The sequence below is a fragment of the Hipposideros armiger genome, unplaced genomic scaffold (genome assembly GCF_001890085.2).
Source record: "Hipposideros armiger isolate ML-2016 unplaced genomic scaffold, ASM189008v1 scaffold_37, whole genome shotgun sequence".
In the NCBI taxonomy this organism is placed as follows: Eukaryota; Metazoa; Chordata; class Mammalia; order Chiroptera; family Hipposideridae; genus Hipposideros; species Hipposideros armiger.
The window spans coordinates 179043-206967 of NW_017731387.1; the positions used below are offsets into that span (position 1 = coordinate 179043).

The 27925-nt window shown below is 43.5% G+C and overlaps 1 long non-coding RNA gene across 1 annotated transcript; it reads left to right on the forward strand.

Moving 5' to 3' along the window:
• Positions 1 to 11825: 11825 nt before the first annotated feature.
• LOC109380425 (uncharacterized) lies at positions 11826 to 21040 on the forward strand. Its single transcript, XR_002123470.1, has 3 exons — positions 11826 to 11985; positions 12925 to 13021; positions 20916 to 21040. It is a non-coding gene; the product is annotated as an uncharacterized LOC109380425 (long non-coding RNA).
• Positions 21041 to 27925: the final 6885 nt, after the last annotated feature.

The following is a 27925-nucleotide window of genomic DNA, read 5'->3' on the forward strand; positions in this document are numbered from 1 at the left end:
CTAATCCTATCACTTAGGATGTGGTTGAGGGCTTCAGGTCTTTGAAAGTCACTTCAAATCTTACTTCCAGTCACACGCTGCATAATGAAGTTTTGGTCAGTGACAGACAGCATAAAAGACAGTGGTCCCATAAGGTTATAGAAGAGCTGACAAATTTCTGTCACCTAGTGACATCGCAGCCGCTGTGACATCGCAGCCCCTGAGACATCACAGCCCCCAAAACGACGTAGCCACTGAGACGTCTCAGTGCAACACTTGACTCTTGAGTGTGCGGCCGACGACCACACTGAGCTGCCAGTGGTATGAAAGTGCAGCCCACACAATTAGGTACCATCCATAATACTGGGTAATGGTAACACACCACTAAGTTACGGGTTTATGTACTTACTAAACCATACTTTGTATCGTCATGTTGGTGTACTCTTCCTACTTCTAAAAATGTTTGCTGTAAAACAGTATGCCGTTACCCTTCAGCAGCCTCATACATAGCGTGGATACCGACTGTCTTGACTGCATCGCTTTCTCTTGTGCTTGATTTAATCTCATGCTGTTTTATAAAGTTACTGTGGCCTACGTGAACAGTGTTTCTAAAGCCTCCAGTGGTGGACGGTCACGTCCCAGCCTTCACCTCCACTCCCCACTCACTCACCACTCACCAGTCCTGCAGGCTCTGTTCATGCTCAGAGTCCTGTACAGGTGTTCCGTTTCTTATCTTTTACATAGCATTTTTACTGTACCTTTTCTATGTTTAGACATGTTTAGCTACACAAATACCACTGTTACAGTTGCCTACAGTATCCAGTACAGTAACTGCTGTGGAGGTTGGCAGCCCATTCGGCCCAGGTGTGCAGTGGGCTGCACCATCTAGGTTTGTGGACGTGCCTCTGTGATGCTGGCACAATGATGAAATCGCCTGATGACACGTTCCACAGAACATATCCCCATGGCTGAGTGGTGCGTGACTATGTAAGAGTTTAGAGGTGTGAGGAAATTACAGATTAAACAACTGGTCTCCAGGTTTGGTTAATTTATAAAATAAAGTTGCTGGACAAGATTATTAAAGGATTTCAACAATATTAAATAGCAAAAAAAGTCCAAGCACTTTTGGTTTTTAACGTTAGCTTTTTTTCCCTGAACTATTTCCCTGATCTAACCCTTAGAAAATTGTGCCATTAGTTATTTTCTAATATAATAACTTTATTCTGAATAGCTTGTCACTAAAGAGAGTGAGCCAGAATGCAATCATTTATCAACAGCCTGAGTGACCTTTAAACATTTATTTATAAGGCACACAAACATGTTCAATATTTCCTTGTATACTGAGTGATAAAATAACCAAGGATTCTGTAACATTGAACTATGCAATTTTACATCATAATTTCCTGGAGTCTGATACTTAAAGTATTTTAAAGCCTCTAAACAATGTAACCCAAGATTGGCAAATATTATTCGCTTAATGCTTTCTTAATGCATAAATGAATCAGGCAAAACATACTTATAAAATTCAAATTTTTAAAGGAATTTTAAGACTAAATTACAGAAGTCCACTGAACATGTTTCAAGGAGCTAGTATAGTATCAAATAGATGACCCTATTAATGATAGTCTCCTATTCAGAATGCACAGAACGGAGATGTGATTAGAATAATTATATAATTAAGTTTTATTTTATCATGCCCTCGGCAATTAAAAATGAAACATCCTTCTGGTGTTCTAACAGACTTTAAAACGAAGTACTATCTATCAGTTGAGTTACTACTGAGGTGGAGAAGCACGTTTCAGAAACTGACTAGTAATCCATGAGGCGCGTTAGATCAACACGTCAAGAAGATGAGGTGCTTGCTGGAAATGAGGTGCTGACATCTATTGGCCTAACAGTAAGCAGAGAAGTGGGGCTCTTGGTGTAACAAGATGTGATTGACGAAGCACTTTCCTTCTTTAGAATTTACTTTTGAGTTCCACAGTCAGCAAGGCAAAACAATGTATCAAGACACCCTATCAACTGCTGAATGCAATACTGATGCCCCCAAAATTCTTTTTTAATCATTACTTTTACTCATTAATTAAATGTTTTTGAAGCTCTCACATACATAAGGGGCTCCACTATTAACAGATAAGGAACTGTGCCTTACCAGGCAAGCAGTGCCGTGGTCTGTTCAGCTCAGCAACAGGGCTCGGTGGACAGCTGGACGTTTAGGATCACATGCGAGAGATTTAGAGGGCAATTATGTGAAAGAAATCACGCCACATAGACTAGACTAACATAGATCAAGAATAGCGTTTAGTTAGTTATGGAACACACTGGTACACGAGTCATGATTCTAGCTAAGTGCTTTGAAACTTTTCCTCTGCAAGTCCTCAAGAGTTTCCTTAACACCCCATTTCCCAATGTGCCACATAGTTCAAGTTGAGTGTTTGAATTCTCAGTATCACCATGAAGCTACTTCATAAAGGGGATTCGAAAATCAAAAATCTCCTCATTCACAGAGCCCACTATTCCTGCCTGTTACTGCCAAGCCTTTTTATAACTTTCCTGTAATCATCCCAGGTTAGGCAGAAAACCTGGGTTTCCCTTTCCTCCAAACCCCCTGTACCCTTCACTTCTCCCACCCTTGCAGTCTGCAGAAGCACAGAGCAAAAGAGAAGCTGGAATCACCAGCTGCTACCTAACAACGAGGCCCATTAACCAAGAAGCCATATGGGGTAGGAGCCAGAATGGCTGCCTTTAGAACGTGCAAATTAGTCTATCCTACCCTCTGCCTCTCATGTGCTCTGCATGTCATCCCCTCTGTATTTCTTTTCTTCCCTGGCAAAAAAATACACCAAACAATCCAAAAAAAGAAAAGAGAAAAACAATATCACCCTTCTTTCCATGGTGCTACAGGGATTAAATAATACAGGTAGGACACTTTAAACAGTGCCCAAAAAATGCTGGTGATGGTCAATTATTTTAACTATTTAAGCCTCTGTTAAGTGGTATGAATACACTGACGGGCAGAGGAAAGGGGAGAATGGGGTTCTGGAAGACCCCAAAGATAGGCCTGTTCAAAGATTTCTGATTTGAATGCATCCCCACTCAAATAGGGGCTATGGCTTTTTCTCCCTGTATCTCAGCACATGTCTGGCGTATAACTGTTGAGTTTGTTCATTTGAAAACCACTGGTCTAGTGAAAAAATAACTCAGGTGAAATTAAGGCCCCAGTTGTAGATTTGACGTATATTTCAGCAAGTTATTTAATTCCATTTTGTCTCAGTTTACCTGCTGGCTGGAATTTATAATTCTTGCCTCTGCTTAGCCCAGAGAACAGTCATGGGGGAACATGAGATACAAGCAAACCTACCACGGTCCAAAGGGAAACTGAGACATGTAAACTATAATATGGTTTATCTTCTTTCTCTTAGGATATTATTCAGTAAAGTAAGAATAAGAATAAGAATACCCACCTTTCATGGGGTTAGAGCATGAGCATTAAAGCCTATGACATCCTTGCACAGTGACTGGCATAAAATGAAGACTGATAAATTAGAGCTATTATTTGCATCATTATGATTACCGAGGGATTTTAAAGTAATTTCTGCCTCCTGTAAGAGGAATATGACAGAACAGCTGTGCAAACAATGTACAAGTTCCTTGAAATTAATAGAAAATGTTCACGTCTCAACTTTCAGGAGCCCAGCGTGTTCTTGTTTGCCAAATGAGAACACGATGTGCGAGGGAAATGAGTCAGCTCTGTCCAGCCTTCCTAAGGATGCTAGAAAATCCGGCATAAGGTTAATAATGAGCTGCAGTCACTGCTCTTTCAAACTCATACTGATGTGTTTCATCAGCATTGCGTTACAAAATAAATAGGATGTTTATTTTTATCACCACGCCTTCACAGTCATCAATGGTATAGAAAGAAGTCAGCCAGCCGCTGAGATACTCCCAAAGCAAATAGTATGAACACCTCTCAACAGGCTTATCATTCGGTCAGTCTAACCACCACGTTCCCACAAGTTTAGGTGATCCTTTTTGAAACTCCTCCAGCTTTGTTACCTATAGGAAGTCTATGATACTCGCCTAACACGTTTACATCATGTCATTAACTTCGCTGATCCGCATACCACGCCTGTGAGGGATTTAAGTAGGTAATTAGGATCTCTGTTTTACAGCTGCAAAGCTGACATGCCATGAAGTTAAGTGACTTCCACAGGGACAGTGATTAAGACAAAACTATAATCCATGTTTCTGGGTCTAGCTTCTTTCCACTGCATTTTGTCATTTTTACCTATGTCCAGTGCTCCTGGAAAATAAAATGCATCTAAACAATCCAATGTATTTAAAAAAAAAAGAAAAAAAAATCACAAACCATACATCCAGGCAGATCTAATACACATTATTCTAGGGAGTTGATCCAATCTTGCTATTAGTAATATAAAAGGAGAAAATACCTTGACATCTCAGAACAGAAACCTCCATAATCGAGATGAGAACTAATCAATCAGAAAATACACCCCCCATCAAACAGGAGGAGCTTCGCATTCAGAAGCCTGAGTTCCAGGCTAATTCCGGCTCTAATTATTTGTGTGACTTTAGATACATTCTTTATCCCCCTGGGGTTCCAGTTTTATCATCTGTAAAATAAGGGAGGTGGACTGAATGTAGCTGGAAGAATGTTGAAATTACCAAAATTACAAATCAGCAGTTGACTGCATGGTGAGCCAGGCATCTCTTTGGCAATGACTTACTCACTGATAAGAATAACGATAAGAGACAGCGAAGGCCAATCGAGTTTGTAGTAGTACTGAATACAGCAATGTACATGAACTATTCTCATGAATAAGCTGCGATAAAATCAATGGTTGTGCCAAGTGTCCCAGAGCCTGATCAAGTCAGAATCTACTCATAGGGCTAATTGAAATCTCCTTGTGTCTGCAATTTTCTAATTTTAAGAACACCAGATTTTCCCTTGTTGTGCTCAGCTCATCCTGTGGGTCCTGGGCAGTGAGGAGAGCAGCCTAAGCTCATCCCATGCCTTGAAGAGATCTGGGTTGTACAGGAGAAACCAGCCAATCTGACCACTCACTTCTAGAACAAAGGTGGGACTGCCTTGCCTCACTTTCCACACAAGTCCTCAAAATGTATTCTTTTTTTTATTTATTTTTTTTTATTTGGGGACTTGAGGGAAGGGGAACAGACAAGTTGCTGTCCTTTTGTTCTTCAGTCTAGTTGTAGAGGATGTTGCTTCACTGGCCCAAGTTGGCACTATCATTGCGCTCTTCTCGGGCGAGGCAGATCAGTCGCCAGCTTCTGGATGGCCGCTCACTGCGGCTGCTGGCCGCTCACGCTGGCTGCTGGCTACACACGGTAGCCCATGGCAACCTACCTGCCATCGCCGACTCACAACAGCCCAGCTCCAGGTTGAGCTGTTGTTCAGCATCTTAGCTGTAGAGGGCAGTGTCACTGGCCCTCACACATGGGATCTGAACTGGGGCCCTCTGGCATCCCAAGCCAGCTCTTAACCAACGCACATTCGGCCAGCCCTCAAAATGTATTCTTTTATGGTTACTTTTCCCTCTTAAAAACTTTCCTGAAATGTATTTAAACCTGGTTTGACATGACCCATCCCAGAAATTGTCTTTTTTTTTATTTCCCTATTATAATTGCCACTTAAAGCAATCAAAAATCCCTCAGGAAAAATATTTCCACTTTCTATAGTTTTATTAAATACGGAGCAAATCTATCTGTTTATCTTACATTTTGATGAATGTTCCCTTTTAATACTTTACTCATGTCGAGAGATATGAATTATATTCCTCAGAAGTTCCTTGAGAAAGGCCATTAAATGAATAATAATAGATCCTTAATGCTTCCCTATAGGAAAAAAAAAGATGATTTCGGATGGCTGAAAAATAAGCTTTATTTCTTGTTAAGAATTCAAAACAATGCATTATTTAACCACCACATACCATTTTGCAAAAAGAGAACACATTTTTCAGAATTCTAGACTATAATTCTAAAAAGAGTCCCAGAGGCAACTGGTGTCTTTCCTTCAAAATTATTCAAAGTATAATTTATTCCATAATACATATACTTGCTATAGGTTTTCTGTGACTAGGCTACCTTAAAAGACTCTGTCCCATTCTGTCAATAAGTTAACTTCTGCCTGTCAGGCCTCGATATGGATATAAAGGTCATGATATCCGCTGAACGTAGGGGAAATGTCTCTCCTTATAAATACTCCAGCTTGTTTACACAGTAATATAAAGAAAGTATACCAAAATAACATACTAGTAATTCTTTATGATAGTTTCAACTTTTTCAGGAATGTCAAAGTCAGAAATGGTATTTTTAATTCACGCAATTGTCTTCCTTTTGATGTTGGTTTGCTGGCCTCAAATGATTTACAAATATGAAGAGAAGATATCTTGATGCTGCATAAATATACTCAATGCTTTTCACATTCCCCTGGTCTAAGGAACCATCTCTATGCAGATGGCTCTTGAATCTATAATTCTAGTAAGCTATACTTTTTCTTTGCCCTGTTGTCTGAACTCCAGACCTATATTTTCAGTTGATGTATTCAACTGACATTTCAAATTCAAAGAAATCATACTACCCTCCCCTAATCTTCCAAGAGAGACAATGCCTCAGAGTTATTCGTGTCCATACTGCAAGTCGTTCCTTAGTCAGCAAATTCAAAAGGGTGTACACCATTTCCAAAGGAAATGCCTCTCGAACCAAATGCTATTGCAGTCAGGCCAGGAGAGTGGTCCAAAGCATGGGCTGTGACATCAGACAGAGCTGAGTTTTAATCACCACTCTGCCACTGCCGGTGTGACAGTGGAAAAATTATTCAGTCTCTCTAAATCTCAGTTTTAACCAGAAAATGGGAACAAGAAACCCTGTCCTGTAGGGTCGCATGAGGGCATGCTAAGGAATTAGCAGTCCCCGGCTTGGAGTAAGAGTCTCATCATCATCTCTCCTTTCCTAGAATATGATAATAGACAATGTGATGGTCTGCTTTCTCTCTTCTTCTATTAGTCCTTCCTCCATAATCTACACTATTCCACAGTATTCTTTTTACAGTCATTACAGTATTACAGTATTCTTTTAATTAAAAGCTCCCCTTTTCTTTTTTCTGAAAATAGTAACCTTTGGTAAACACCTCTCAGATATGACAAGTTCTCCTCTTACTGGAATTGGTCTGTCTTCTTACCTTTTCTCTTTAAACTTATGTGTCCCAGCTTAAAGATAGCATGTGAAGGAATTAGAAAGAAGATGCCTACTGAGCATCCTTAGGGATTTAGGAGACATCTACAAGCCCTATGTCATGAAGATGCTGAAAGTAAGTGAAGGTGAAGATCTGATCGAACTGTGAAATACAAAAGGGGGGACATCTGGCCCCTCACTTATTTGCAGAGGTCAAGGAGAGGTCAAGGAGAGGTTGGAGAGGTCAAGTGGCTTGTCCAAGGCCACACAACTAGTGAGTGGCAGAGGACTGAAAGCCAGGTCACCTGCCTCCCGCATTCTCTCCTGCATTCCCGCAATGAACTCTTTCAGAGCATCTATTGCACACAAGCTGTGCAAAGCCCTGCAGGGAATTCCAGCATGCGTGAGAGACAGGCTCTCTGCTCCTTCTCCTTCGGTTTAATGCTGAATGTCAGTGGCATTTGGTGACAGAGATAGCGAGCTAGTTGGGGGAGACTGTTTATCTGAAGAGATGAGATGAACAAAATTAAAGAGTCTGAATTGATATGAAGTCTACAAGGTGACGTGAGTCCTCAGAGTAATACAATTAATTTGTCATCGGATATTGGCGGACACTAATGAATATTCACACTAATCAGAACAGTAGCTCGGTGGAGTGAGGGTAAGTGACCTGAACTGGGCCTTTGATCTTATATCTGAGGGACAAAGAAGAATGAAACAAAGCAGTAGGGACACAGCTTTCTGCATAAAAGATTAAGGAAAAGACTAAGATAGAAAGTTGCTGCTGCCCATCGACCAATAAAAAGGGAAGTGGAAGACTGACCTTGTGGGCCCTCTATTTTCAAGTTTTACCCCAGTAGAGCCTAATTACAATGGAACTGTATTAGAATTCCCATTGAAATCTCTTTAGGTTAAAATATATACATATATGAAAAGAAAAAAATAATCTCTGTGAATACCTTACTGCAGTATTTATTGAACCATTCCTGGATGTGACTCGGTGAGTTCAGCTGTCAGACAGAGCTGGTGTGTGGGTCTCAGTAATAGCTACCTCTTTAAACTCTAAGAAACTGGGTTCCAACCCAAAATCACAACTGGAAGATGTGTTTGTAGCTCATTGTCTCCTTGGCTACTAGAATCCATATAAGAACTTGACCTCCAGTTGCTGTCCTGCTTGATAGAGGGACTTGCACATACCGGGGTGCCCAGGGTGTCTCTGGTTTCCACAGATCCCAAATGCTAAAAATTGAGGAGTTGCCATTTTTCATCCTTTTTTGACCTAAATCTTTGGACACTATGACTGAGTAGTCATTACATATTGCCTACTTTGTTATGATTAAATATGAACACACACCTGATCAGCCCCTTGGTGAACCAGTCAAGGTGCATAAGTCCCTTTAAATAAAGAAGGAAGTTAATGCCTGTGGTATGCCATCTGTTACATAACAGAGCAGCCAAATACAGAAGTAAGAGTCACAAGTGTATCTTTTCTTGTGTGAATTCTTCCTTTTCCCATCACCGCCAGGCAGAACATAACATGCTTATCCTCTTTTCTAAGGGAACTTGTACTTGAAGGGGGCAAATACGCAAGATTTAGCTTCATAGATAGAAATAGTCAACATTAATCATTCCATAATGTAAATGGAAAGAGTTTGACAAATGCCCTTTGGTTAATACCATCATTTTTCCCAATGAGCCACAAAAGAGAAAGTAAAATTGCTATAGGCCTCTTTGGGGAAGAAAAAATAAAAGGTGTGTCTGGAATAAAACATATCAGACTTCCACACTGCGAAGTCATCCACAGTTGTAGGGATTTTTTTAGGGATTCCATATCCCAAAGAGGTTTTCAGAAATGGGGTGTGGTGTTACCGGTAGGCTACCAACGTCAAGTGCCATTCTGCAAAGTGCACCAAATGCAACAAATATATTTGGGCTGTAAACCATATCCAAACAGGTTCTGGCAACATTTCCACTTTATTGTCACCCAAATCTCTGATGAAAATAAGAGCTGTACAATTTGTTTGTTTGTTTTGGGGAGTATGGAGGGGGTTTGTGAGTTTGATTTTTTTTGTTTAAGCTGGTGCTTGGGGAATCTCATTGTGAGTTCAGCTATCAGTCAAGCTTTGGGCTGAATCAAGCTGAACTGGGCCATCTTTCCCAACATGTTCAGTTCCTCAGACCAAGTACATCCTGTGCTTGCAAACACTGTGCATGGGTGACAAAAGGGCACTAGAGGTTGACCACAAAGCAGGTTGGGTCAATTACCATAATGCAAGGCGAATAGGGAGAGTCTTCAGAGGTGACGGACCCCTGCTCTCTCCTGTCACTGGCCATTCTCACCGCCCTGTGACAAGGATACTATATAGGATTTAGTACAAGCATCAGTCAGGAAAACCTCACAAACCTCTTTAACGGGCTACACAGTTCCAACACGTCAATGACACAGGGGCTTTCCTGATCCCCCACTGGACCAAGGCAGTTCTCCCTTGTTCAACAATCTATAGTATAGCTATGTGAAATACTCCTTCTAGTAACTGAAGTTTTAAAATTCAATTTGGAATGCAGGACTCATATAATGCAGTGAAGTCAGATGGACTGGGTTCAAATCCTGAATTCAGTCTCTTTCCGACTAGCTGTGTGTCTTTAAGCAAGGTACTTGACCTCTCTGAGCTTCTACTGTCTCAGCTGCAGCGCCATTCATTTCAATTCAATAAATAGTTACGAACCACCGCACTGTGCTAGGTATGGGGAGGTAGAGACAGAATCGACATGTGGCAGCCTTGGCAAGTCAGGAGAGCCACAGGAGCCACGTAAGAAGGCTGCAGAATTCACACAGCACTGTGTTGAGACGGCTCCACGGGAAGTCGTCTGGGGACCACGACTACCCAGGGCCCAGGACAGTTTTGCTGCTGAAAACCCACGGTGGACCATGAGGCCAGGGGGACTCACGCAGGGGTTTCCCCAGCCCTTGGGAGAGCCTGGCGGTTCTCCTGCTATGATGTCCCCAAAACAGCCCACGGAACCAAACTAGACGGCCCGGAGGAACCTGGCCAGGAGCTCTTGCCAAGTTTGGAAAATCTCAGACCTGGATTCCTCCTCTAGAAACCACAACCCATTTCTCTTCTGAGCAGAAGAAAGAAGAAAGGGGGCCTGAGGGAGAGGGAACTTGGCAAGTCAACAGAGGGGACGTCGCATGATCTTCCCTTTTGGAGGTTAAAGAAGGAAGCAGAGCAAATCCTCCCAGGGAGAGAAGGGGAAGTTGGGGGCGGTAAGGGGGTGGTCTCTGGGCAGAAGGCTCCATGGGATTTTCTCGGCCACCGGCCCTCTGGGCAACATTGAGCCACTGCCTTCTGCTGGAGGGAGAGAAAAGCCGCAGCAGCAGCTATATCGTCAGCAGTCCTGCGGGGTCTGAAGCCTGCTTGCTACTTACTCTCCCGAACCCGAAGACCTGGAGCTTTCTTCTGCTACGTCTCCTTCAACATGCCTTGCTTTGCAATTAAACCCATTTCCTCCCACCAGGTCTTGACAGGGACCTCGGAGCTTGGTTAGCTCTAGCAGAATGGACCCGAAGACCTCCTAGGGAGTCTGTGCGCCCAATGCCCAGTCGTTTCAGGGCAGTTACACTGGGTCCTTTGGGACTCTGCAGATAGAAAGTCATATGAAATGTGCTAAGCTATCCCCAGTGCAGACAATGTAGAGTTTTACTAGCTGCCATGACTGGATTTCTGGCAGTATTTTTACTGTCCTCATGGGTGTCAAATGACCATAGACCTTTTTAACTGAAGAGGCCACAAACCAGGGGTGAAGCAGAAACTGTCCCATGCATAGCCGAAAGCCCCGTGACAGGGCACACATTCATCACGTTACACAGTACTGAACCCCCGAGGCAAGAAAAAAATACACAGGAAGAGCTAGGTGGTTACCTGGGTTCAAATCCTAGTTTGGCGTTTGCAGGCTTTTGAACAAATTACTCTGACACGCTTTGGTGTTCTCGTCTCCCTACCTCCCAGGACTCTCGGGGGGTCACTCTGGTGGTCATCAGGGCTCATTACAACTATTCTGGTATTTTTCCTTCCAGCCACATAAGATTCTACTTCTCTTCCTCACCTCTCCCCCACAAAATACAATGTGTGGCCATGTCACCTGGTTTACTAATGACATGTGAGCAAAAGCAGCATATGTCACTTCTGAGCAGAGGCTTCAGAGGCGACGGACAATTCCCTATGACATGCTCGCTCTCTCTCTCTCTCTCTCTCTCTCTCTCTCTCTCTCTCTCTCTCTGCCTGGAGACCAGCAGCGCTTCAGACTGTGACTCAGCCTGAGTCCCAGGGTCCCCAGCTGACCTACGGAGGTCATGGAGCATAACTCTGCTGCTTTTGGCCACTGTCATTTGGGGATAATTGCCACAGCAGCATAACCCAACCCAGGCATCCTTAACAGGGGTAATAGTGATAAAAGCTGGTCTGGGAGTCATGAAAAACATATGCACTGGTCTGTGGCTCTCCCAAGGGCCACAGTATACAAACAGGCATACAGTATATCCGTGGTATTAAAACTTCACGTGCGGGAGGGGGGTGACGGGGGTTTAGGAAACAGAAATTCTAAAGAGCTTCCTCATGGGCACAGTCGTGAGAAAAAGCTTCAGAAGTACTCAACCGTGTCCCGACTGAGAGAGCTGGCGTGGAGTGGCTTGCTCCCCTTCGCTTAGAAGAGAGTTCGAGAGGCCGAGATGTAATACACTGTAGATTTTCGCTATTTTCCCCCTTCGCGGTCCTTTTTCCTGACTCCATGAAGGTAAGGCATTTTTTTTCTACTTTGTAAATTACTAAATCCCTAGTGCCTAGCACTGGCACTGGCATACAGTAGGTGTCCACTAAATACGTGGTGAATCGATAGAGAGATGAGACAGAAGTGACCCCAGTCCTCTGAGCGCCCAAGGCTGAGGGCAGTAAGTCACAGGCTGATGCCCACACAACAGGCCGCAGCTGGGGTACATGGGAGAGGAAATTAACCCAGATCAGAGAAAGCTCCTGGGAGGAAATGATATATCAAGTATGACCTGAAAAATAAGAAGTTAGACAAACAAAGAGCCCAAGCCAGGGGTTGGGATGGAATGAATTCAGTAAAACGACAATATTTCAGGCCAAAGAAATAGGAAACACAAAGACTGCACACTGGCAGGCTATGAGCTGAGTTTCATCAGGGAGGATGTTTTATTTGGCCACGGAGTTGGCTCATGCTTAGAAAGCAGAATTTGTATTAAAACCTGTAATTAAAGTTTCTCTTCGAAAATCCAAAAGAAGCCTAAATACGACTGATAGCTGAAAGAGACTAAGGCACATCTAACGCATTGAAAATATGCTGTGTCTAGCCCGTAACGTGTAACGTGGACAGTGAAGATGGAACACTGTCCAAAGCTTGGAGGCCTCGAAATGCCATTTTAAGGAGTTGGAACATTACTGTAAGAGCAACAAAGAGCCAATGATGTGCTTTAAGCAAGCGAGTGACTCGCTCCTGTTTGCGGTCATGGGAGGTAGGTCGCTCTGGTTGACGTATGAAGCGTGGACGTAGCTGCACGAGATCAGGGCTTAAGTGGCCGATTATAAGACAATCACAGAAGCCCAGGCAAGACAGTACATTTTCCTGGACGAGTGAGGGGTGGGAATGGGGAAGGAGAGGTTCTAGAGGCGTTGCTTCTCCTCTCATCGTTAGCATGACCCTCATTTGTTTAAGGTGGCAGTAAGCCCAGTAAGTCACCGCCCCAGATTTCTTTGGAGAACCTGTCAGGTTCCCAGAACCAGTCCTGGACGGCCTTCCTGCACACAGTCAGGTAAGACCAATAAGTCTACTTCTTCTCAATAAGAATTCCATGCAATGCATCTATCAAGGGACAGAATTTAGTCGACATTGGACAGATGCTTACCTGGTAGAGCTGTTGTAAAAATGTAGCGTGTCGAGTGCCTAACCCTGTCCAAAAGAGAGTCAGGCAACAAATACTGATTTTATAATATCCTCTCTTTCTGACCCGGATTAAAACGAAGCATCCTTGGGTCAGAAACCAAAAATCCCACCCTTGCTTTCATACTTATTTACTATCGAACACACGAAAGGCCTCTGACACATGGTGCGCACCAAGCCCTGGGGACTTCTGTGGCTCATCCACGATGTGTAAATATTACTAAGACATAAGGAACACAGTGCTGGTAGCAAATGTTTTCAGGCACACACGGAAAAGTTCCATACGGATTATTCAGGCTATTCTACTGGGTTGTCGGAAAAGTCATGACGCATTTTTGCAACGAAAAACATAAAAAAGTACATCGTGACTTTTCCAATAGCCCAATAGCTATGGAAGAAACTGTACCAGGAGACTTTTTAATTCTATTTTATTTAGCTCTCCTAGCAATTTGCTCAGTTTTGACTCAGAGTCACGATGAAAGCAGAAATGAAGTGTATCTTGAAGACTTTATTTTGATTAGATAATACTTTTGGTGACTAAAGTGTGGATGAGGTAATACCATCAAGGGGACAAGAACAGAACCATGGACAGGAAGCACCCAGCAACATTAACTTTAAAAATGTATATTAATAAACCAATGAGTGCTTCGAGTGTCGACTTGTACAATTATTTTGAGATATGCAAATCCATCACACACAATGAAATAGAATTACAATGTAAACAGAGGTGCAGTGATCAGGGCCTGTGCTTTGTCCTGCCCCACTAAATAGTATACGGAATCTCTGCAGGCACGGGGGAAATTGGATGAGTAATTCTCAATTGGATGCCCCGTTCTGTTCAGTGAAATTTGTTAACTAATTATATTTACCAGGGAAAAGCACATTAACTGAAAAAAATAAACCAACCTCTAGAAAGAAATGTGATCTTCCAAGCATGTTTGATAAGTTGTATTTTACTCATATATGTGTTTCTTTCTTTCCCTTTTTTTTTTTTGTCTTTGGGCACAAAGATTTGACAACTTATTATTTCCAAAGAATAAAACTATTCCTAAAAAAATAAATAAATAAATAAAGCTATTCCTCAGTGGGAAGAAACTCAATAAATATTGAGGAGCAAAATATTGGGTTAAAGAAAAAGAGCTAAGACAATTTTCTTTCCTGAGGTAACAGAAGAAGAAGAAAAGAAAGGGCTCTGGGTTAAGAACTCAAAGGGAAAACAAGTGAAGCTGGTTGGGTTGGTCTGGCATTTCTCAGAAGTTTGCTTTTGACCTCTCAAAAAAGAAGCCGTGCTAGGAAAGCGAGCTAATAAAGTTCATTGTTAAGTGCATGGCCATGGCATGATGTCCTCACAGGGTTGAAAGTAAGAGAATGTGAAGGTCAGGACAGCACACAAGGGCTATAAAAGCAAAGTTGAAACAAAAAGGAACTAGTCAAAGGAACTTAGAGGAAGCACAGCTGTTAAAGAGGCAGTGCCAACTCAGATGCCATCAAACTTTACCAGAAGGAGGTACAAGACCAGTTTGGATGACACATGACAAACTGTAATATCAAAAGAGAAGTCCTATGTCCTCATGTGCCTATCTGGACAGTTCCCAGACAGGCTTAGTTTAAGCAGGACTACGTGATCAGTGACTTCTTCCCTCTCTGCTTGGCAGAAGTAATGGAAGTCTCGTCTTCCATTTTGACCTGAATTCTGTGACATTACTTTTTGTTTCCACCCCACCTAGTGTACTGCAATTCATTTCTAGCACTACCCAGCCCACAAATTAACGGCTCAGTCCTCCGTAAGCCTCCACTTCATATGCCAGTCACACTTTCAGGGTCCCCAGGTCACCTGCATGTCTGAGTGACTGGCTCCAATGTTCGGAACTCTCATGAGTGATCACTAGGATGACTGACAGAACTCAGGACACTGCAATATTTACAAGGGCAGTCTTATTATAAAGGTTAAAGAGGACCAGCAAATGAGGTCACTCGTAGAGCAAGGTCTGGGAGGGTCCCAAATGCATAACCCCTGTACCTTCTCCTCATTGAATCAGGGCATATCACTCTCCTATGCTATCGAGGTGTTCACCATCCTGGAAGCTCCACTAAGCTTTGATGTCCAGAGTTTTTATCGGGGTTTCATTATGTAGGTGTGCTTAATTAAATCATTGGCCATGTGCTTGAACTCAATTTCCAGACCCCTGCTCTCCTTGGAGGTCAGACTGGCTCAAAGTCCCAACTGTTTAATCTTGTGGTTGGTCACTCTGGAGATCAGCCCCCATCCTGAAGCTATCTAGGGACCCGCCAGAGATGCTTCATTAGCATCAACTCAGGTGTGATCCAGGGGCCTCATGAATAACAAAAAACACTTCGGTCAGTTAGGAAAGTCCATGGGTTTTAGAAGCTCCCTGGCAGGAACCAGGGACAAAGAGCAAATTCTTTCTGATGCAACAGACATGTTAAACCAAGAACAGCAAAATGACACAAAAACAGCAGATAGATGCAAGACAAATAGAAATTTCTGTGCTTCCCATTTATAGTACACATCTGAAGTATGAGAATGACAAGTCTGGTATAGGTCACGCACAGTTTCTGTGGCTTGAATATATGCCTTCAGAGAAAGAACACATAGATCCTACCCCCAGGAGGGCTGGCTTAGGCAAAGACGAAGGCGAAACTGTTTTTGCTTAAATGCACCCACTTCCTGTTTCAGTGCCGTCCCATGCCCCAGTGTTAAATTCAATAAACACTAATTGCATCCCTCCAGCATACCCAGCACTGTCCTGGCTAGGTCCTCATCCTCACAAAGCTCTCAATCTAAAGAAGGTAAGAATCGTGGTAAAAATTACATGGCAAGACAATGGGAGAAGCCAAGGATGTTGGGAGTTGGAGGCATAAGCATTTCAGGAGAGAAATTCCGAGGCTGGCGAGGAGGAGGCAGCACTTCCAAAGGGTCTTGAAGAATGAGTAGGGTTTCAGTGCCTCATGGAAAAGCAAGAACTTTCCTAGCTGAGTGAAGACACACCAAGACCCCCAAAGCTTGAAAACATGCTCGGTGAACCCACATGGCTGATAGAAAAGGCCCGTGGCTGTGTGTAGTGTGTATCAGGAAATGGTGCTGGAAAGGTGATCGAAGCCATATCGTGGGTTGGCAGGCAGCAGGGAGGTGGGCGGGGGGGGGGGCCGGGTAGGACCCTCTAAATTCTGTGCTGAGGAGTTTGAATGTTATTCTTCAGGCAGCGGAGAGCCCCTGGAGATTTTTGCTTCACTATGCCTCAAATTCCTCTTCTGTAAGTCTTTTGGGAGCTTGCTTATAGACAGAAATGGAACCAGTTAAGAGATGACTGCAATAGTCCGGATGACAAATGGCAAGGAACCATGGTACTAAACAGCGCGGGAATACCAGAAAAGAGAGCCAACAGGATTGAGCGTAATGGGTTGTGGAGGTGGACACAAGAGTTGATGAGGATGATTTCTGAATGTCTAGCCTGACTGGGAATAGGGTGTCATTGAAAGAAACAAGGAACTATCTTCGTTTGCTCAGGCTGCTATTAAAAAAAAAAAACTATAAACTAGGTGCTTAAACAACGGGCATTTATTTCTCACAGTTGTAGAGGCTGGGAAGTCCAAGATGAAGGTGCCCGCCGATTCGGTTCTGGGGAGGGCCCTCCTTCTTCTGGCCGTGTCTTCACATGGCAGAGAGAGAGGGGAAGCAACCTCTCTGCTTCAGTAACGAATATCACCATTTTTCATATTCTAGAACCCGGCACTGAAATCACCCCAAGTATCTTCAATCACGACTCCCAAGGCATCCCCGACCTGCCGCCAGCCTCTTTCTTTAATGTCACTTAGTATCACTCCCTTACGCTTGTCACTTAAAATTATTGTGGTAAAGACAAATCACGGATGCTTTCCAGTATTGTACGGTTCCCTGTTCTCACGCATGCTAGTCCCTGTCTGGGATGCTCTTTTGATGTCCAACTTTTTCTTCTCTTACTGCCACCTGTCTCTGGAGGTTCAGTTCAGGCGTCATCTCTTTGTAAAGCTTTGTTGGGACAGATCTCACAAGCTCAACTGGGATGCCACCATAGGATACAGCTGCCATTAAGTGGGCAGTAAGTCACTCGTCTGTTAGTCCTTGAGAGCAGGGATTCTGTTTCATTCCGGTTTCTACCTCCAATAGCTACCGTGTTTCCCTGAAAATAAGACCTAACCTAAAAATAAGCCCTAGCATGATTTTTCAGATGTTCGTAATATATGCCCTACCCCAAACATAAGCCACAGTTAAGATCGTCAGCCAGACATGACTGTTTGAATAAATGTAGATTGTTGTACATGAATAAATGAATAAATGTAGACTGTTGGAGCAAAACTTAATATAAGATTCGGTCTTATTTTCGGGGAAACACAGTAACAGTATGTGGCCTATGAGAATACGTTTAAAAAAATTTTAAAAACAGTGCATCCAGTTAATTATTTAATTGACTCTTCAATACTCAAATAAACATTTATTAGTAATGAATGTGCAAAACAACACCCTCCAGGGCTGGGCTCCTTTACCCCATGTGCCGCCCTTGTTTTTCAAAGGTCTATGTAAAAGGGCCATGTCTAGACTGGCCAAAGAAGGCAAGAACAGAAAATGCTACATGTAATCCCTCTTGGGAAACATGATCTATTTTTAAAACAACCCTGAGGGCCAGTCCCAGGAGAGCATAGCAGCCTAGAGCATCTCCTCATGAATCACCTCCCTAAGTCGGTTCTCTATAAAGAACGTGGAGGAAGATGTATTTGAAATGAAAACACCGAAGACTTGTGTGGACATGGGTCAACAAGCAAAGGATGCTGACTACTAAAAAGGTTCATTCCAGCGTGGCACGAAAACATACACAACCCGTGTTTCTGAAAGAGACTACACGTGATCCAAGGGATTAGAAGGAAAGACGATTTGGGCAGGAAAATCTAGAAGACATTAAATAAGAGAGTTCATTTGTTCAGACCGTATGTATTTCCTTTGAGAATGCAAGTTCCTAACCCCATGGCTAGCTTTATTATCCCCCACAGCAAACGGGGCTGTGTTCAGCTGTGTTAACAAAACACCAGTGTAAATTATTTGGCAAACACGGCCAAAGGATCACTATATTAACAATAGTCAGGCATCGCGCCCTGGGCTGAAAGTACTACTATGGCTAATAAATTGAAATCTGCTAAACATCTGCTAGGTCCAGAAGAATCCATTATTTGAAGAAAAAAAAAAAAGCCCAAAACAACACTATTTGATCACTTGCATTATTTTCAAACATAGCCAATCTAAAAATAGATTTTTAAAACAAGTTGTTATCAATTTTAAGAAGAATACAAAGCTAACTACTCTATAATCTTGAGCATAAAGCGTCCATTCATTGTACAAACTTTAAATTAGCAAAACCTCATTGTGGCATCCTGCTCAACTTCCCGTAAACAAAACATAGCACTTGTAGTAACAACATGGTGAACAGCTCTGAAAAGGGATGCTGTATCTATTAATAACAGCCACACAACCACTTTGGAAGTGCGGTCTCTGCTTTACCAGGGTCCATGCCCCTTCTCACGGTCCCGTCCTCCAGCTGGCTTCTAATTTCTGTTGCTTGCCTGGTCCCTGTGACATCTGAATTTGCAATATATGTTTTAGAGCTTTCGTTGACAATCTTTTTCCCCACACTTTAAAAAGATACAATATAAAAGATTCAAAGGCTTTTAAAGAATGAAGATGTCCGAGGAAGAGTAATGTATTAATGGTACCCCAGAAATGGTGACTCATTCTGGGCGATTTTAAGCATGTGGTTGACTTACAGAATCTCTAGTAACATTTGCAAGAAAGACCTAGGGCTGAATGCAGATGGAGAGACCCAGGCTACACAGCCTGCCTCCTTTGTCCTCCCATCTCAGGCTCCAGCCCACACTGCACGGGGCCTCTTGTACGCACACGGACAACCCGGGCTTGCGGCCAAGGCCTACTGACAAGCCACACTTTACACAAGAACAGCCTTGCCTTGGCCCTGGCAGAGGCCCGGGCAGAGCCCCATGCTCACTGTGGAAGTGGCTCAGGGCCCTTTGAGGAGGGAATTCCAGGATCCGAGATCCTTGGAACATGACCTAGAACAGGAAGGCAGGGTTGGGGGGGGGGGAGGGGGGCACAGTCCCTGGGCCCAGTGGCTCCTCACCCCACAGGGAGGAGAATTGAAGGAAAGTTAACACATTATTTTCCAACTTTTTAATCTTTGCCAATCTGATAGGTGAAAAACTGAACCTCAGAATAGTTTTAACTGACCTTCTCTTATTATAAATGAAACTAAGTGTATTTGAGTTTACTTCTAACGTAAATCATTCACAAGGCCAGGACAAATATTAGGAATATAGCCAAGTCTAGATTTCCTGGGACGATGGGTGGAGGTGCTCGTTTCTGAGATCAGCCAGGTGAGGCACGAACTGTACCCCTGCCTGGATTACCCCCCATCTCCCTCCATCATCTTCACATGGCTTTGTCCTGCTAGTCCTTTGGGTCTCAGCTTACAGGCCACCTCCTTAGGAACGAAGGCCTTTCTGACCACCAGTGTGGAAGAGCCACAGTGACTTCCTATTACCTAGCGCCCTGTTATAACGTTTCTGTTTGACGCTTATCATGTTCCAATGTTTTTCTTGTTTTGGTTTTTTTACTATATTTACTGTCTTTCTCCCCTGCTAGAATATGCTATATAAAACTCAAGGCTCCTATTTTTCCTCTTACAGCTTCTAGATTTAATAGAGCAACAGAAGAAAAAATGAGGACGTTGACTGCATTGTTTATTACTTGATCACATTGTTTATCATACACTTTAAGAAAAGGACACCATGTATCTAGTTCACTGCTCCAGCCCCGGAAAACGGAACGTCTCTGTCACATTGTGGGAACTCAGTGGACAGATTGTGAATAAATGATGAATGCTTCCAGGCTCAAACTGAAGACGTTAAGGGTGCCACGGCTGGGTCTCACGGGCCTGTCATTCTAGATCTCCGTGGTCTATCCATCCCCGGGGCTCTGGCACAGCTTTTATGCGTATGGTGTGTTGCCTCCCTGATCTGGCAACAGCTTCCTAGTAAGCAGAGCAAGTCCTGGAAACTAACGGCTACACCACTGGACCCCTCACCAGCGGCAAAGCTTAAAGGCAGGCTACAAGGCGATGCCTCTAGTGCTGCTGGGAAGTGGGACCACAGACAACAGACGGACCCCACTGGGCCACTGTCCCTTTGTGGACATCCATGTTTATGTCACAGAGGCATCACCAGAAGGGCTTATCTCTCTCAGACTATCACTTCTGTTGTTGTTGTTGTTGTTTTTATGATAGTAGAAGGTAAAGACGTTTCATGGCATTCCATGTAAATTGTATAAAACTACTCTATTCCTATTAACTTTGGAGTACTCCAAAAGTCTTAACTCAACCCCCAGTCCCCAGACCTCACAGATGACCATTTTATTCTTTTCTGGTTTCCAAGTCCTGCTAATAGTTCACAAAAGAAACGTTCTTTCCTCCCACAAAATAGCCCCAGCTTCTAGAAGACAAAACCCATGCTTCCCAAGCTGCTTAGGAAATTTAAAGTAAAATTCGAAGGTGAGTCTCAATCTGATGTGAACTTGAAAAAATTCCAACTCAGTTCAACAAACAAGATGGTCAGTTCAGGCACAGAGGGATCACCCTGTCCTGAAAAGTGCCAAGGAAATCGCTTCTTCAAGCTCCCTGAGTAATGTATGCATTTGTCTTTTTCAGCCTCAGAACTGAAGAAAAGCAATGACGCTTGCACTTGTGTGGTGTGTCACCGTTTAAAAATAAAGCTTTGGGCTGGCCAAGTAGCGCATTGGTTAAGAACCGGCTTGGGACGCCAGAGGGCCCCGGTTCGGATCCCACATATGAGGGCCAGTGACACTGGTCTATACAGCTAAGATGCTGAACAACAGCTCAACCTGGAGCTGGGCTGCTGTGAGTCGCTGGCAACGGCGTAGGCTGCAGCCCCTGCTGCAGTGGGTTGCCATGGGCTACCGTATGTAGCCAGCAGCCAGCGTGAGCGGCCAGCAGCCGCAGTGAGCAGCCGTCCAGAGGCCGGCGACTGCCTCACCCGGGAAGAGCACAATGATGGTGCCAGCTTGTGCCAGTGAAGCAACGTCCTCCACAACTAGACTGAAGAACAAAAAGACAGCAACTTGTCTGTTCCCCTTCCCCCAATTCCCCAGAAAATCTTTTTTAAAAAAATGAAATTTTGCTATTTAGTGACTCAGGATGCGCAACTGCTGTAAGATAAAGTGGGGTGGGGTGGGGGGGAACAGCATATAAAATGAATAGGTACTTTTGTTTTAAAAAAGAAAAAAGTGTTAGTGGCAATCTCTAGGTACAACAATGCATTGCTTTTATTTGGTTCTTTATACTTTCTTGGAATTAAAATTTTTTCCCACCGTGAATATGTACTAGTTTACAATTTAAAAAACTATTTTTTCAGTGCCTTAACATATGTCAGCAAGGGCTTACATGTTCTGTATCACTATCCTCAATGTACAAATAAAAAATTACTCAGCTAGTAGAGATAATAACTTGCCCCAAAGTTCAACTTGTCTGTATTTATTTTATTTCCCAACTTCTCAATGAGTCCTCCTGCCAGCTCCATGCTGACATGCCAGAGAAGGCAAGTCAGGGGTGTGAAGGAGGCTGAAGAAAAAAGAGAAGGGGTGGGGGGTGGGGTTCATGCTGTTGACCAATGGGAGCTGAGTTGGTGATCGGTGCCCATCACAGCCTTTTCGAGAAGTGAGCCATGTGAGGCATCCAGTGTCTTAGGATCAGAGCGTTTCCAGTAGTTTGCTTGCTTTTGGTGATAAAGGCTCTTACCAGCTTGCTCAAACGTTGAAGGAAAGCAAAAGGAACAGACGTCACCGGCTGCTAGCTTACGGACAGCAGCCCACTATGATTCATTATTCTGGCAAATATATTCAAGATAGTCATGTTTTATTTACAAGTTTTGTACAGTTTAGCAATATGCATGGTTCACAGAACTTCGCCGGTTCACAGAACTTCGCCGGGGGGTACATCACATAGGTTTTTCAAATGTATTCAAATCAATAATGAATGGGTCCCTTAATTTAGGCATAGAATGTAAAATAATCAACTTCCTTATTTTTTGGTTGTGATAGTTAATCTAGGAGCTGCAACAAGAAAAAGATGAACCTTAGCGTATTTATGAAGCTGATTCACCCATGTGTATATATATATCACGTTCCTCTAATTGCGATGCATTTCAAAATACGAATGACAATTCTTAAGGGAAATCATGAAATCCTTTACCATTATACTTTGCATGGATTGGGAAATCAATATGCAATAGCTACTGACCTTGAGGAAAAACAGTCATTTTTCTTTTTTTGTTTACTCTCCTTTCTCTCACTCTCTCTGAGAAAATATAACTCTACTAAGAATACATTACAACATCAAAACTTTGATCACCACAAAGATTGCTAAGTATGTAACGCTGATCTGACTAGAATTTCCTGTATCAAATTTTTATAAAAGCGTGTGTTTGTGTTTGTTTGTTTGTGTGTGTGTGTGTGTGTGTATGTGTGTGTGTGCATGCACATGTGTGTTAAGGATCTATATCAATTTCATATAAATCTTATTTTCTATACATTGCTGACCATAAAGAAAATACTAATCCCCCCCCCAAAAAAAAGATCAGACTTTTTGAATAAAATTGCCAAATATTACAAATTTTCTTCCATGAGGAATACTATCATGAGTCTCCACATAAGTCCTGTCACACTAATTCAAAGTACTTGGTGCTGCTTTGTGGCTATTTTATTAATATAATTATATATAATTCCTTTTACTTATTATAAAAATAATCCATGTGTATCAAAAATTTAAACAAGGCATAACATAAAGTGGAAAATTAACTTGCCTTACTCTGGCCATTGTTACAAGAAAGTTGTGAAAAATGAATGAGATTATTACATGCAGTAAGTGAGTTCCCAGGACAGTGAGCTGCTGGACACTTGTTATTGCAAATATATTACGAAAAGAAAGCTACAGAGTATAGAATTTGTCTTATCCATTTTTGCACAACCACTATCAGGAAATATCTGAGATGAAGGAACCACTGCTTCTGCCATCTAGGAAAGCACACGGCTCTTACTGACTGGGCGCCCCTTCAGTCAGGCCTGCAGCTGTGTCCCTCCCACCATCATGCATCAGTCATCCACACACTGCCTGTACCTGAGAGGCTCAGAAACAGCTCGACTCACCAGTGCGTCAGTTCCCCAAGGCTACGTCATACTAAGTCCATTTATGCAAAAGTACAAAATGACTTTATTCAAACCATCCCTGATGTTATGCAGTGAGTTACTTCTATTATTACCGGGTTTTATGAACTCCCACAGGTGCTCATAAATAAAGCCAATGCCAGAAACAGCACTGAGTAAAACAAGAGTCATTGTACCTACAGACGTTCATAAGTTGAAAGTGTGTAAAGAGAGGGCCATTCCTATTGTTAACCTATGTCGCAAACGAGAGTTGAGGCTCATAGAGTTTCGGTCGCCGAAGGCCGGGAAATAAGCCAGTGGACAGACCAAGGGGGCAGAAGGGGTGAAGGTGACACTGTTGTCTGGTGGAAAGAGCAGGCGTCTGACACCTGTTTTCAGGTGGGTTCCCCCGGAAGCAGCCCCTGAGGAAAGGATGCTGAGTGGGAGCGGTTTGCTGGGAGCACGGGCAGCACAGTGGACAGTGAGTGCTGTCATGAGAAGATGAATTCTGTCAGTGGAAGTAGATTGCACTGCAGACCTCTGGGGCATGGTGGACACCACTCCTGAAAGTTTTTCACCCACAGGAGGCTGAGACATTTATTCTCCAAACGCTCTCCTCTATTAGCTGAGGGCTATTCCCACAGCCATGAACTTTCTAGTCCCTCCTGGACCACCCCAGGCACGGAGAAGTTGGGGAAAGCCCCCAGGCCGAGATCTCAGGGGCTGGAAGTCAAAAGCCTTTGACACAGAAGGGCTAGTGCCGATGGGACAGCAAGTGCCAATGGAAAAGGGCAGGGCACAGACAGCATCTCCCAAACTTGGACAGACAAAGACAGCGCATTACATTTGGTGGTTGTTCTGTCCGCCACACCTCCATCTGGAGTGGTTCTCCATCTCACTTATCCCATAAAATTGACTTTGGGCTGGAAGCAGACCAGTTAGCTGGTCCCATTTCATGCTTTTGTCTGACAGTTTCTTCACGTAATATTTTACCGCAGCCCTCTACTTCCCAGATCCCCTGCCAAATGGTTGTTAGATCGAAAGACTTGATTAGATTTTGGGGCCAGAATCCTTCACAGGGGGTGACTGTACCTTATACCACGTCACATTGGGAGGCTCACGCTATCAACATCAGGTATGCGCATTCATCAGCGGGTAAGGCGGTCACACCTAGGTTTCTCTGACAGTCTCTATTTGTAATAAGGAATCCAAATAGCCACACTGCTGGGTTCCTGTGGGGTTTAGCGATACAGCCAAAGCACCTGACCTAATTCAGAAACCCGGCAGGGGCTACGTTACTGGAAAGTATAATAAATACAGGGGGAGAAGAGAAGCTGGAACTACAACCCAATGTGCCCCTTCACAGCTTCACAGAAGGACGGACTTGTAAACTGAGTTTTGAGAACAGATTAGGGAGAACTGCCTTCTGGTGTGAGTGACAAAGGAGACCGGAAACAGTACAGTGTGCAAATGGGACTGCGACTGGGAAAAGGCCTGAGAGCCAATGAGGGAACGCTGAGATGGGGGAGGCCGTGGGGGCGCTGACGGCATGTGAAGTACGTCTTTGGATTGTGTTTCGTAGGCAACAGGCAGCCGTCCAAGGCGCGATTTTAAGAATCATTTGACGTGTGTCTCAAGAGTATAATGACGCCACAGAGCTTTTGTTTGCCCGTCAAGATCCTCTCTCACCTTATAAACAGCCCCTCTGGTGAGCCTTTCTTTATTGATCCTATTTTAAGCACGTCGTCTTTTTTTCCTTGTGGGCCTTCACTGGTGTCTTATGTCTAGGTTTCATGTGAAAGATGAAATGAAGAATGCAGGAAATTAGAGGCAGGGGGACTGGCTCAGGGTCTTTTCTCATTCAACAAGTGTGCTCGGAGCTTGTGCCAGACGCCTGCTCCACAGGCAGTAAGTTCACTGCCCTCAAGGAGCTCACACGCCAGTATGGGAGACAAATAATAAATAAGTAAAAAGCAAATGAGGTCCTTTCAAGCTGCCACCTGAGCTATTAAGGAAACACACACAGCATGATGAGATGGAACACAGTCGGGTTGAACCTGCTGAAGATGAGCTGGTCAAAGAGGCCTTGGAGGAGATGGCAGGAAAGGTATCTATTGAGAGGGTGGACCCCACAATGTTGATTAATGATTAAATGCAGAAAATAATGGAGGAAAAGGGATTGGAGGCAATCCCAAAGTTTCTGTCTGGATAACGAGGAGAAACAGCACCTCTTACGTCCTCAGCTGATGTGAAATAGGCCTAAATTCTCTGGCAGCGGGTGGCAAACGGCACGTTCACCCTCCCACTCTTTTTGTCAATGAAATCTTGAAATCCAGCCATGCTCACTTATTTACATACTGTCTGGGGCAGCTTTCAACCTACATCAGCAGGGCTGTGGAGTTTCTACAGAGACTCTGTGGCCTTCAAAGCTCTAAGTACTTACTATCTGCCTCTTCACAGAAAATGTTAACTGTCACCTTCTCTATGACATGATGCCGTAGCCTCATGTGACATGGGTCCATTTCCTCTAGAAATGTTCTGGTAACTAGACTGATGGTCTGAACTACCCCTTCCCATCTGAGTGGGTTGGAAGGACGTTCCCACTCAGGTTTAGTCAGTACACGGGGAGTGGGGCAATTCTTTCTCACCCCTGGAGTAAACGCGTCCAGGCCCTCTGCTGGAAATGCCATGTGAGCCATGATGAAGAAACAAGAGGACGTGCACACTCCACCCTCTGGCCCCGGGCCGAACTCCAAGTGAATTTCTGCATGACCAAGCAGCTGCCAGGGCTCAGCGGCTGCGTATTTCCCACATCCCCACCCCTACTTTCTGTGCTGTAGGCTGGATCCTGGCTGCTAATAACACTTAATCCTCCCAACAACATTGACAGCACAGAAAAAATGATTGGGGCCAGAGAATGCTTTCCCGCCTCCCAGGGTGCAGCCTCTAAAGAAAGCTCTGCCACGGTCTGCCGTTAAGACTTGCTCTGGAGGCAACTCTGCTGATACAGTATGTCATCTGCAAAGGCACTTGTTGCAAATCTGAATTAACAACATGTGCTCCAAGGCCAGCTGATGGTTGAAACGATATAAAGTATTTTATTTCAAAATAAGACTAGGTCCACAAGACTATCACTGTTCCTATTTTAAGATGAGAACCCAATAAACAGAACTGCTCTACCACTGCTTGCTTACCCACCACATTACCTCTTGTTTGTATCTATTTTTCTGAGTTGCTATTTTGGGCCATGCTTTTAGCTTGGAGGATTGAGTCTCAGAGCAGGCAGACAGGGACTCAGGAAAGATAGATGATGGTTTAAATTTATTCTCACAGGATGAAGAGCAAAACAACCTCCTCCTGTTCAAACAGCACTCAAGGCTGGTGAGCTAATTGCCAATTTTAAACAACGTAAAAAAAAATGACATATTTACAGGATTCTAGTCATAATGCTCACAGTGTAAACTCTCCATTGCATGATCACCACTTCAGAAATTTTAGAGCAAAACAGCTGCAGCTGTTGGTAGTCAGGTGAAAGCACACTCGGTTTCGGTGTTCAATGCCCTGAGGGTGAACGTGAGCTGTGGTCCTGATTCTGTTCCCCGCAGGACAAGTTTAGCAGACACTTTCCTACATGGAAACTGAAGGATTCCACAAGGGACCTTCCAGGAGTGCAAGTCTATAAAACCAAAGCCTTTTCTAGTTTAACCCCTTACATTACAGATGCAGAGGGTGGCACATAGAAAGTGAACTCTAAGACAGCTAAGCTAGCTAGTGGTATAGCCGAGTTTGGAACTGAAATCTAGGATATTTTGTTTTAAATTGTGTGTTTGTTTGTGTGTGTGTGTGTGTGTGTGTGTGTGTGTGTGTGTGTGTACAGATGTAGGTATTCTGAAGAGCTCAAAATCATAAGAATGCAATACCCCCTGCCCTGAGCCTAACTCGATGTGAATTTCTGCATTTTTCTGTTCTTAGAGCAGAAGGGATTGTCCAGTGGCACTAGGGCCTACTCAGTTTATAGGCAAGAACTTCTAAAACTCCCCAGCGGGAACCCCAGAGTTGGAGGCACATCTCAGGCCCCAGAACTTCCAAAGGCCTGAACAACAATGTGGTTTGTACGTACTGACTTCCAAAACAAGTGGTATTTCTCAAATTTTCTTTCTGAATAACTTACAAAAAAAGCTACTGACTAAATGCCATTTGTTGGGTCTTCTCTAATGAAATTCTGTTTGCTAGGCGTCACTAATGGCTTCGTAGAATGACATTATTGTGGCATTGTTTTAATTTTACTGTGGAAATAAGGATGATGCCAATTTCCTTTACCTCAGAAGTCTTGGAATGGAACATCCTGCTTGTGGAAACCCGTATTTGTTGGAACATTTTAAAATAAAATCGGACTTTTAAATAGCACTGGTCTCCATCCCAAGCTTTTTCATCAAGAGTCACTGAGTAACTGTGTTGTTCTGAAATGCAAATACACTTTTCCAAATTTCATTCAGTGAC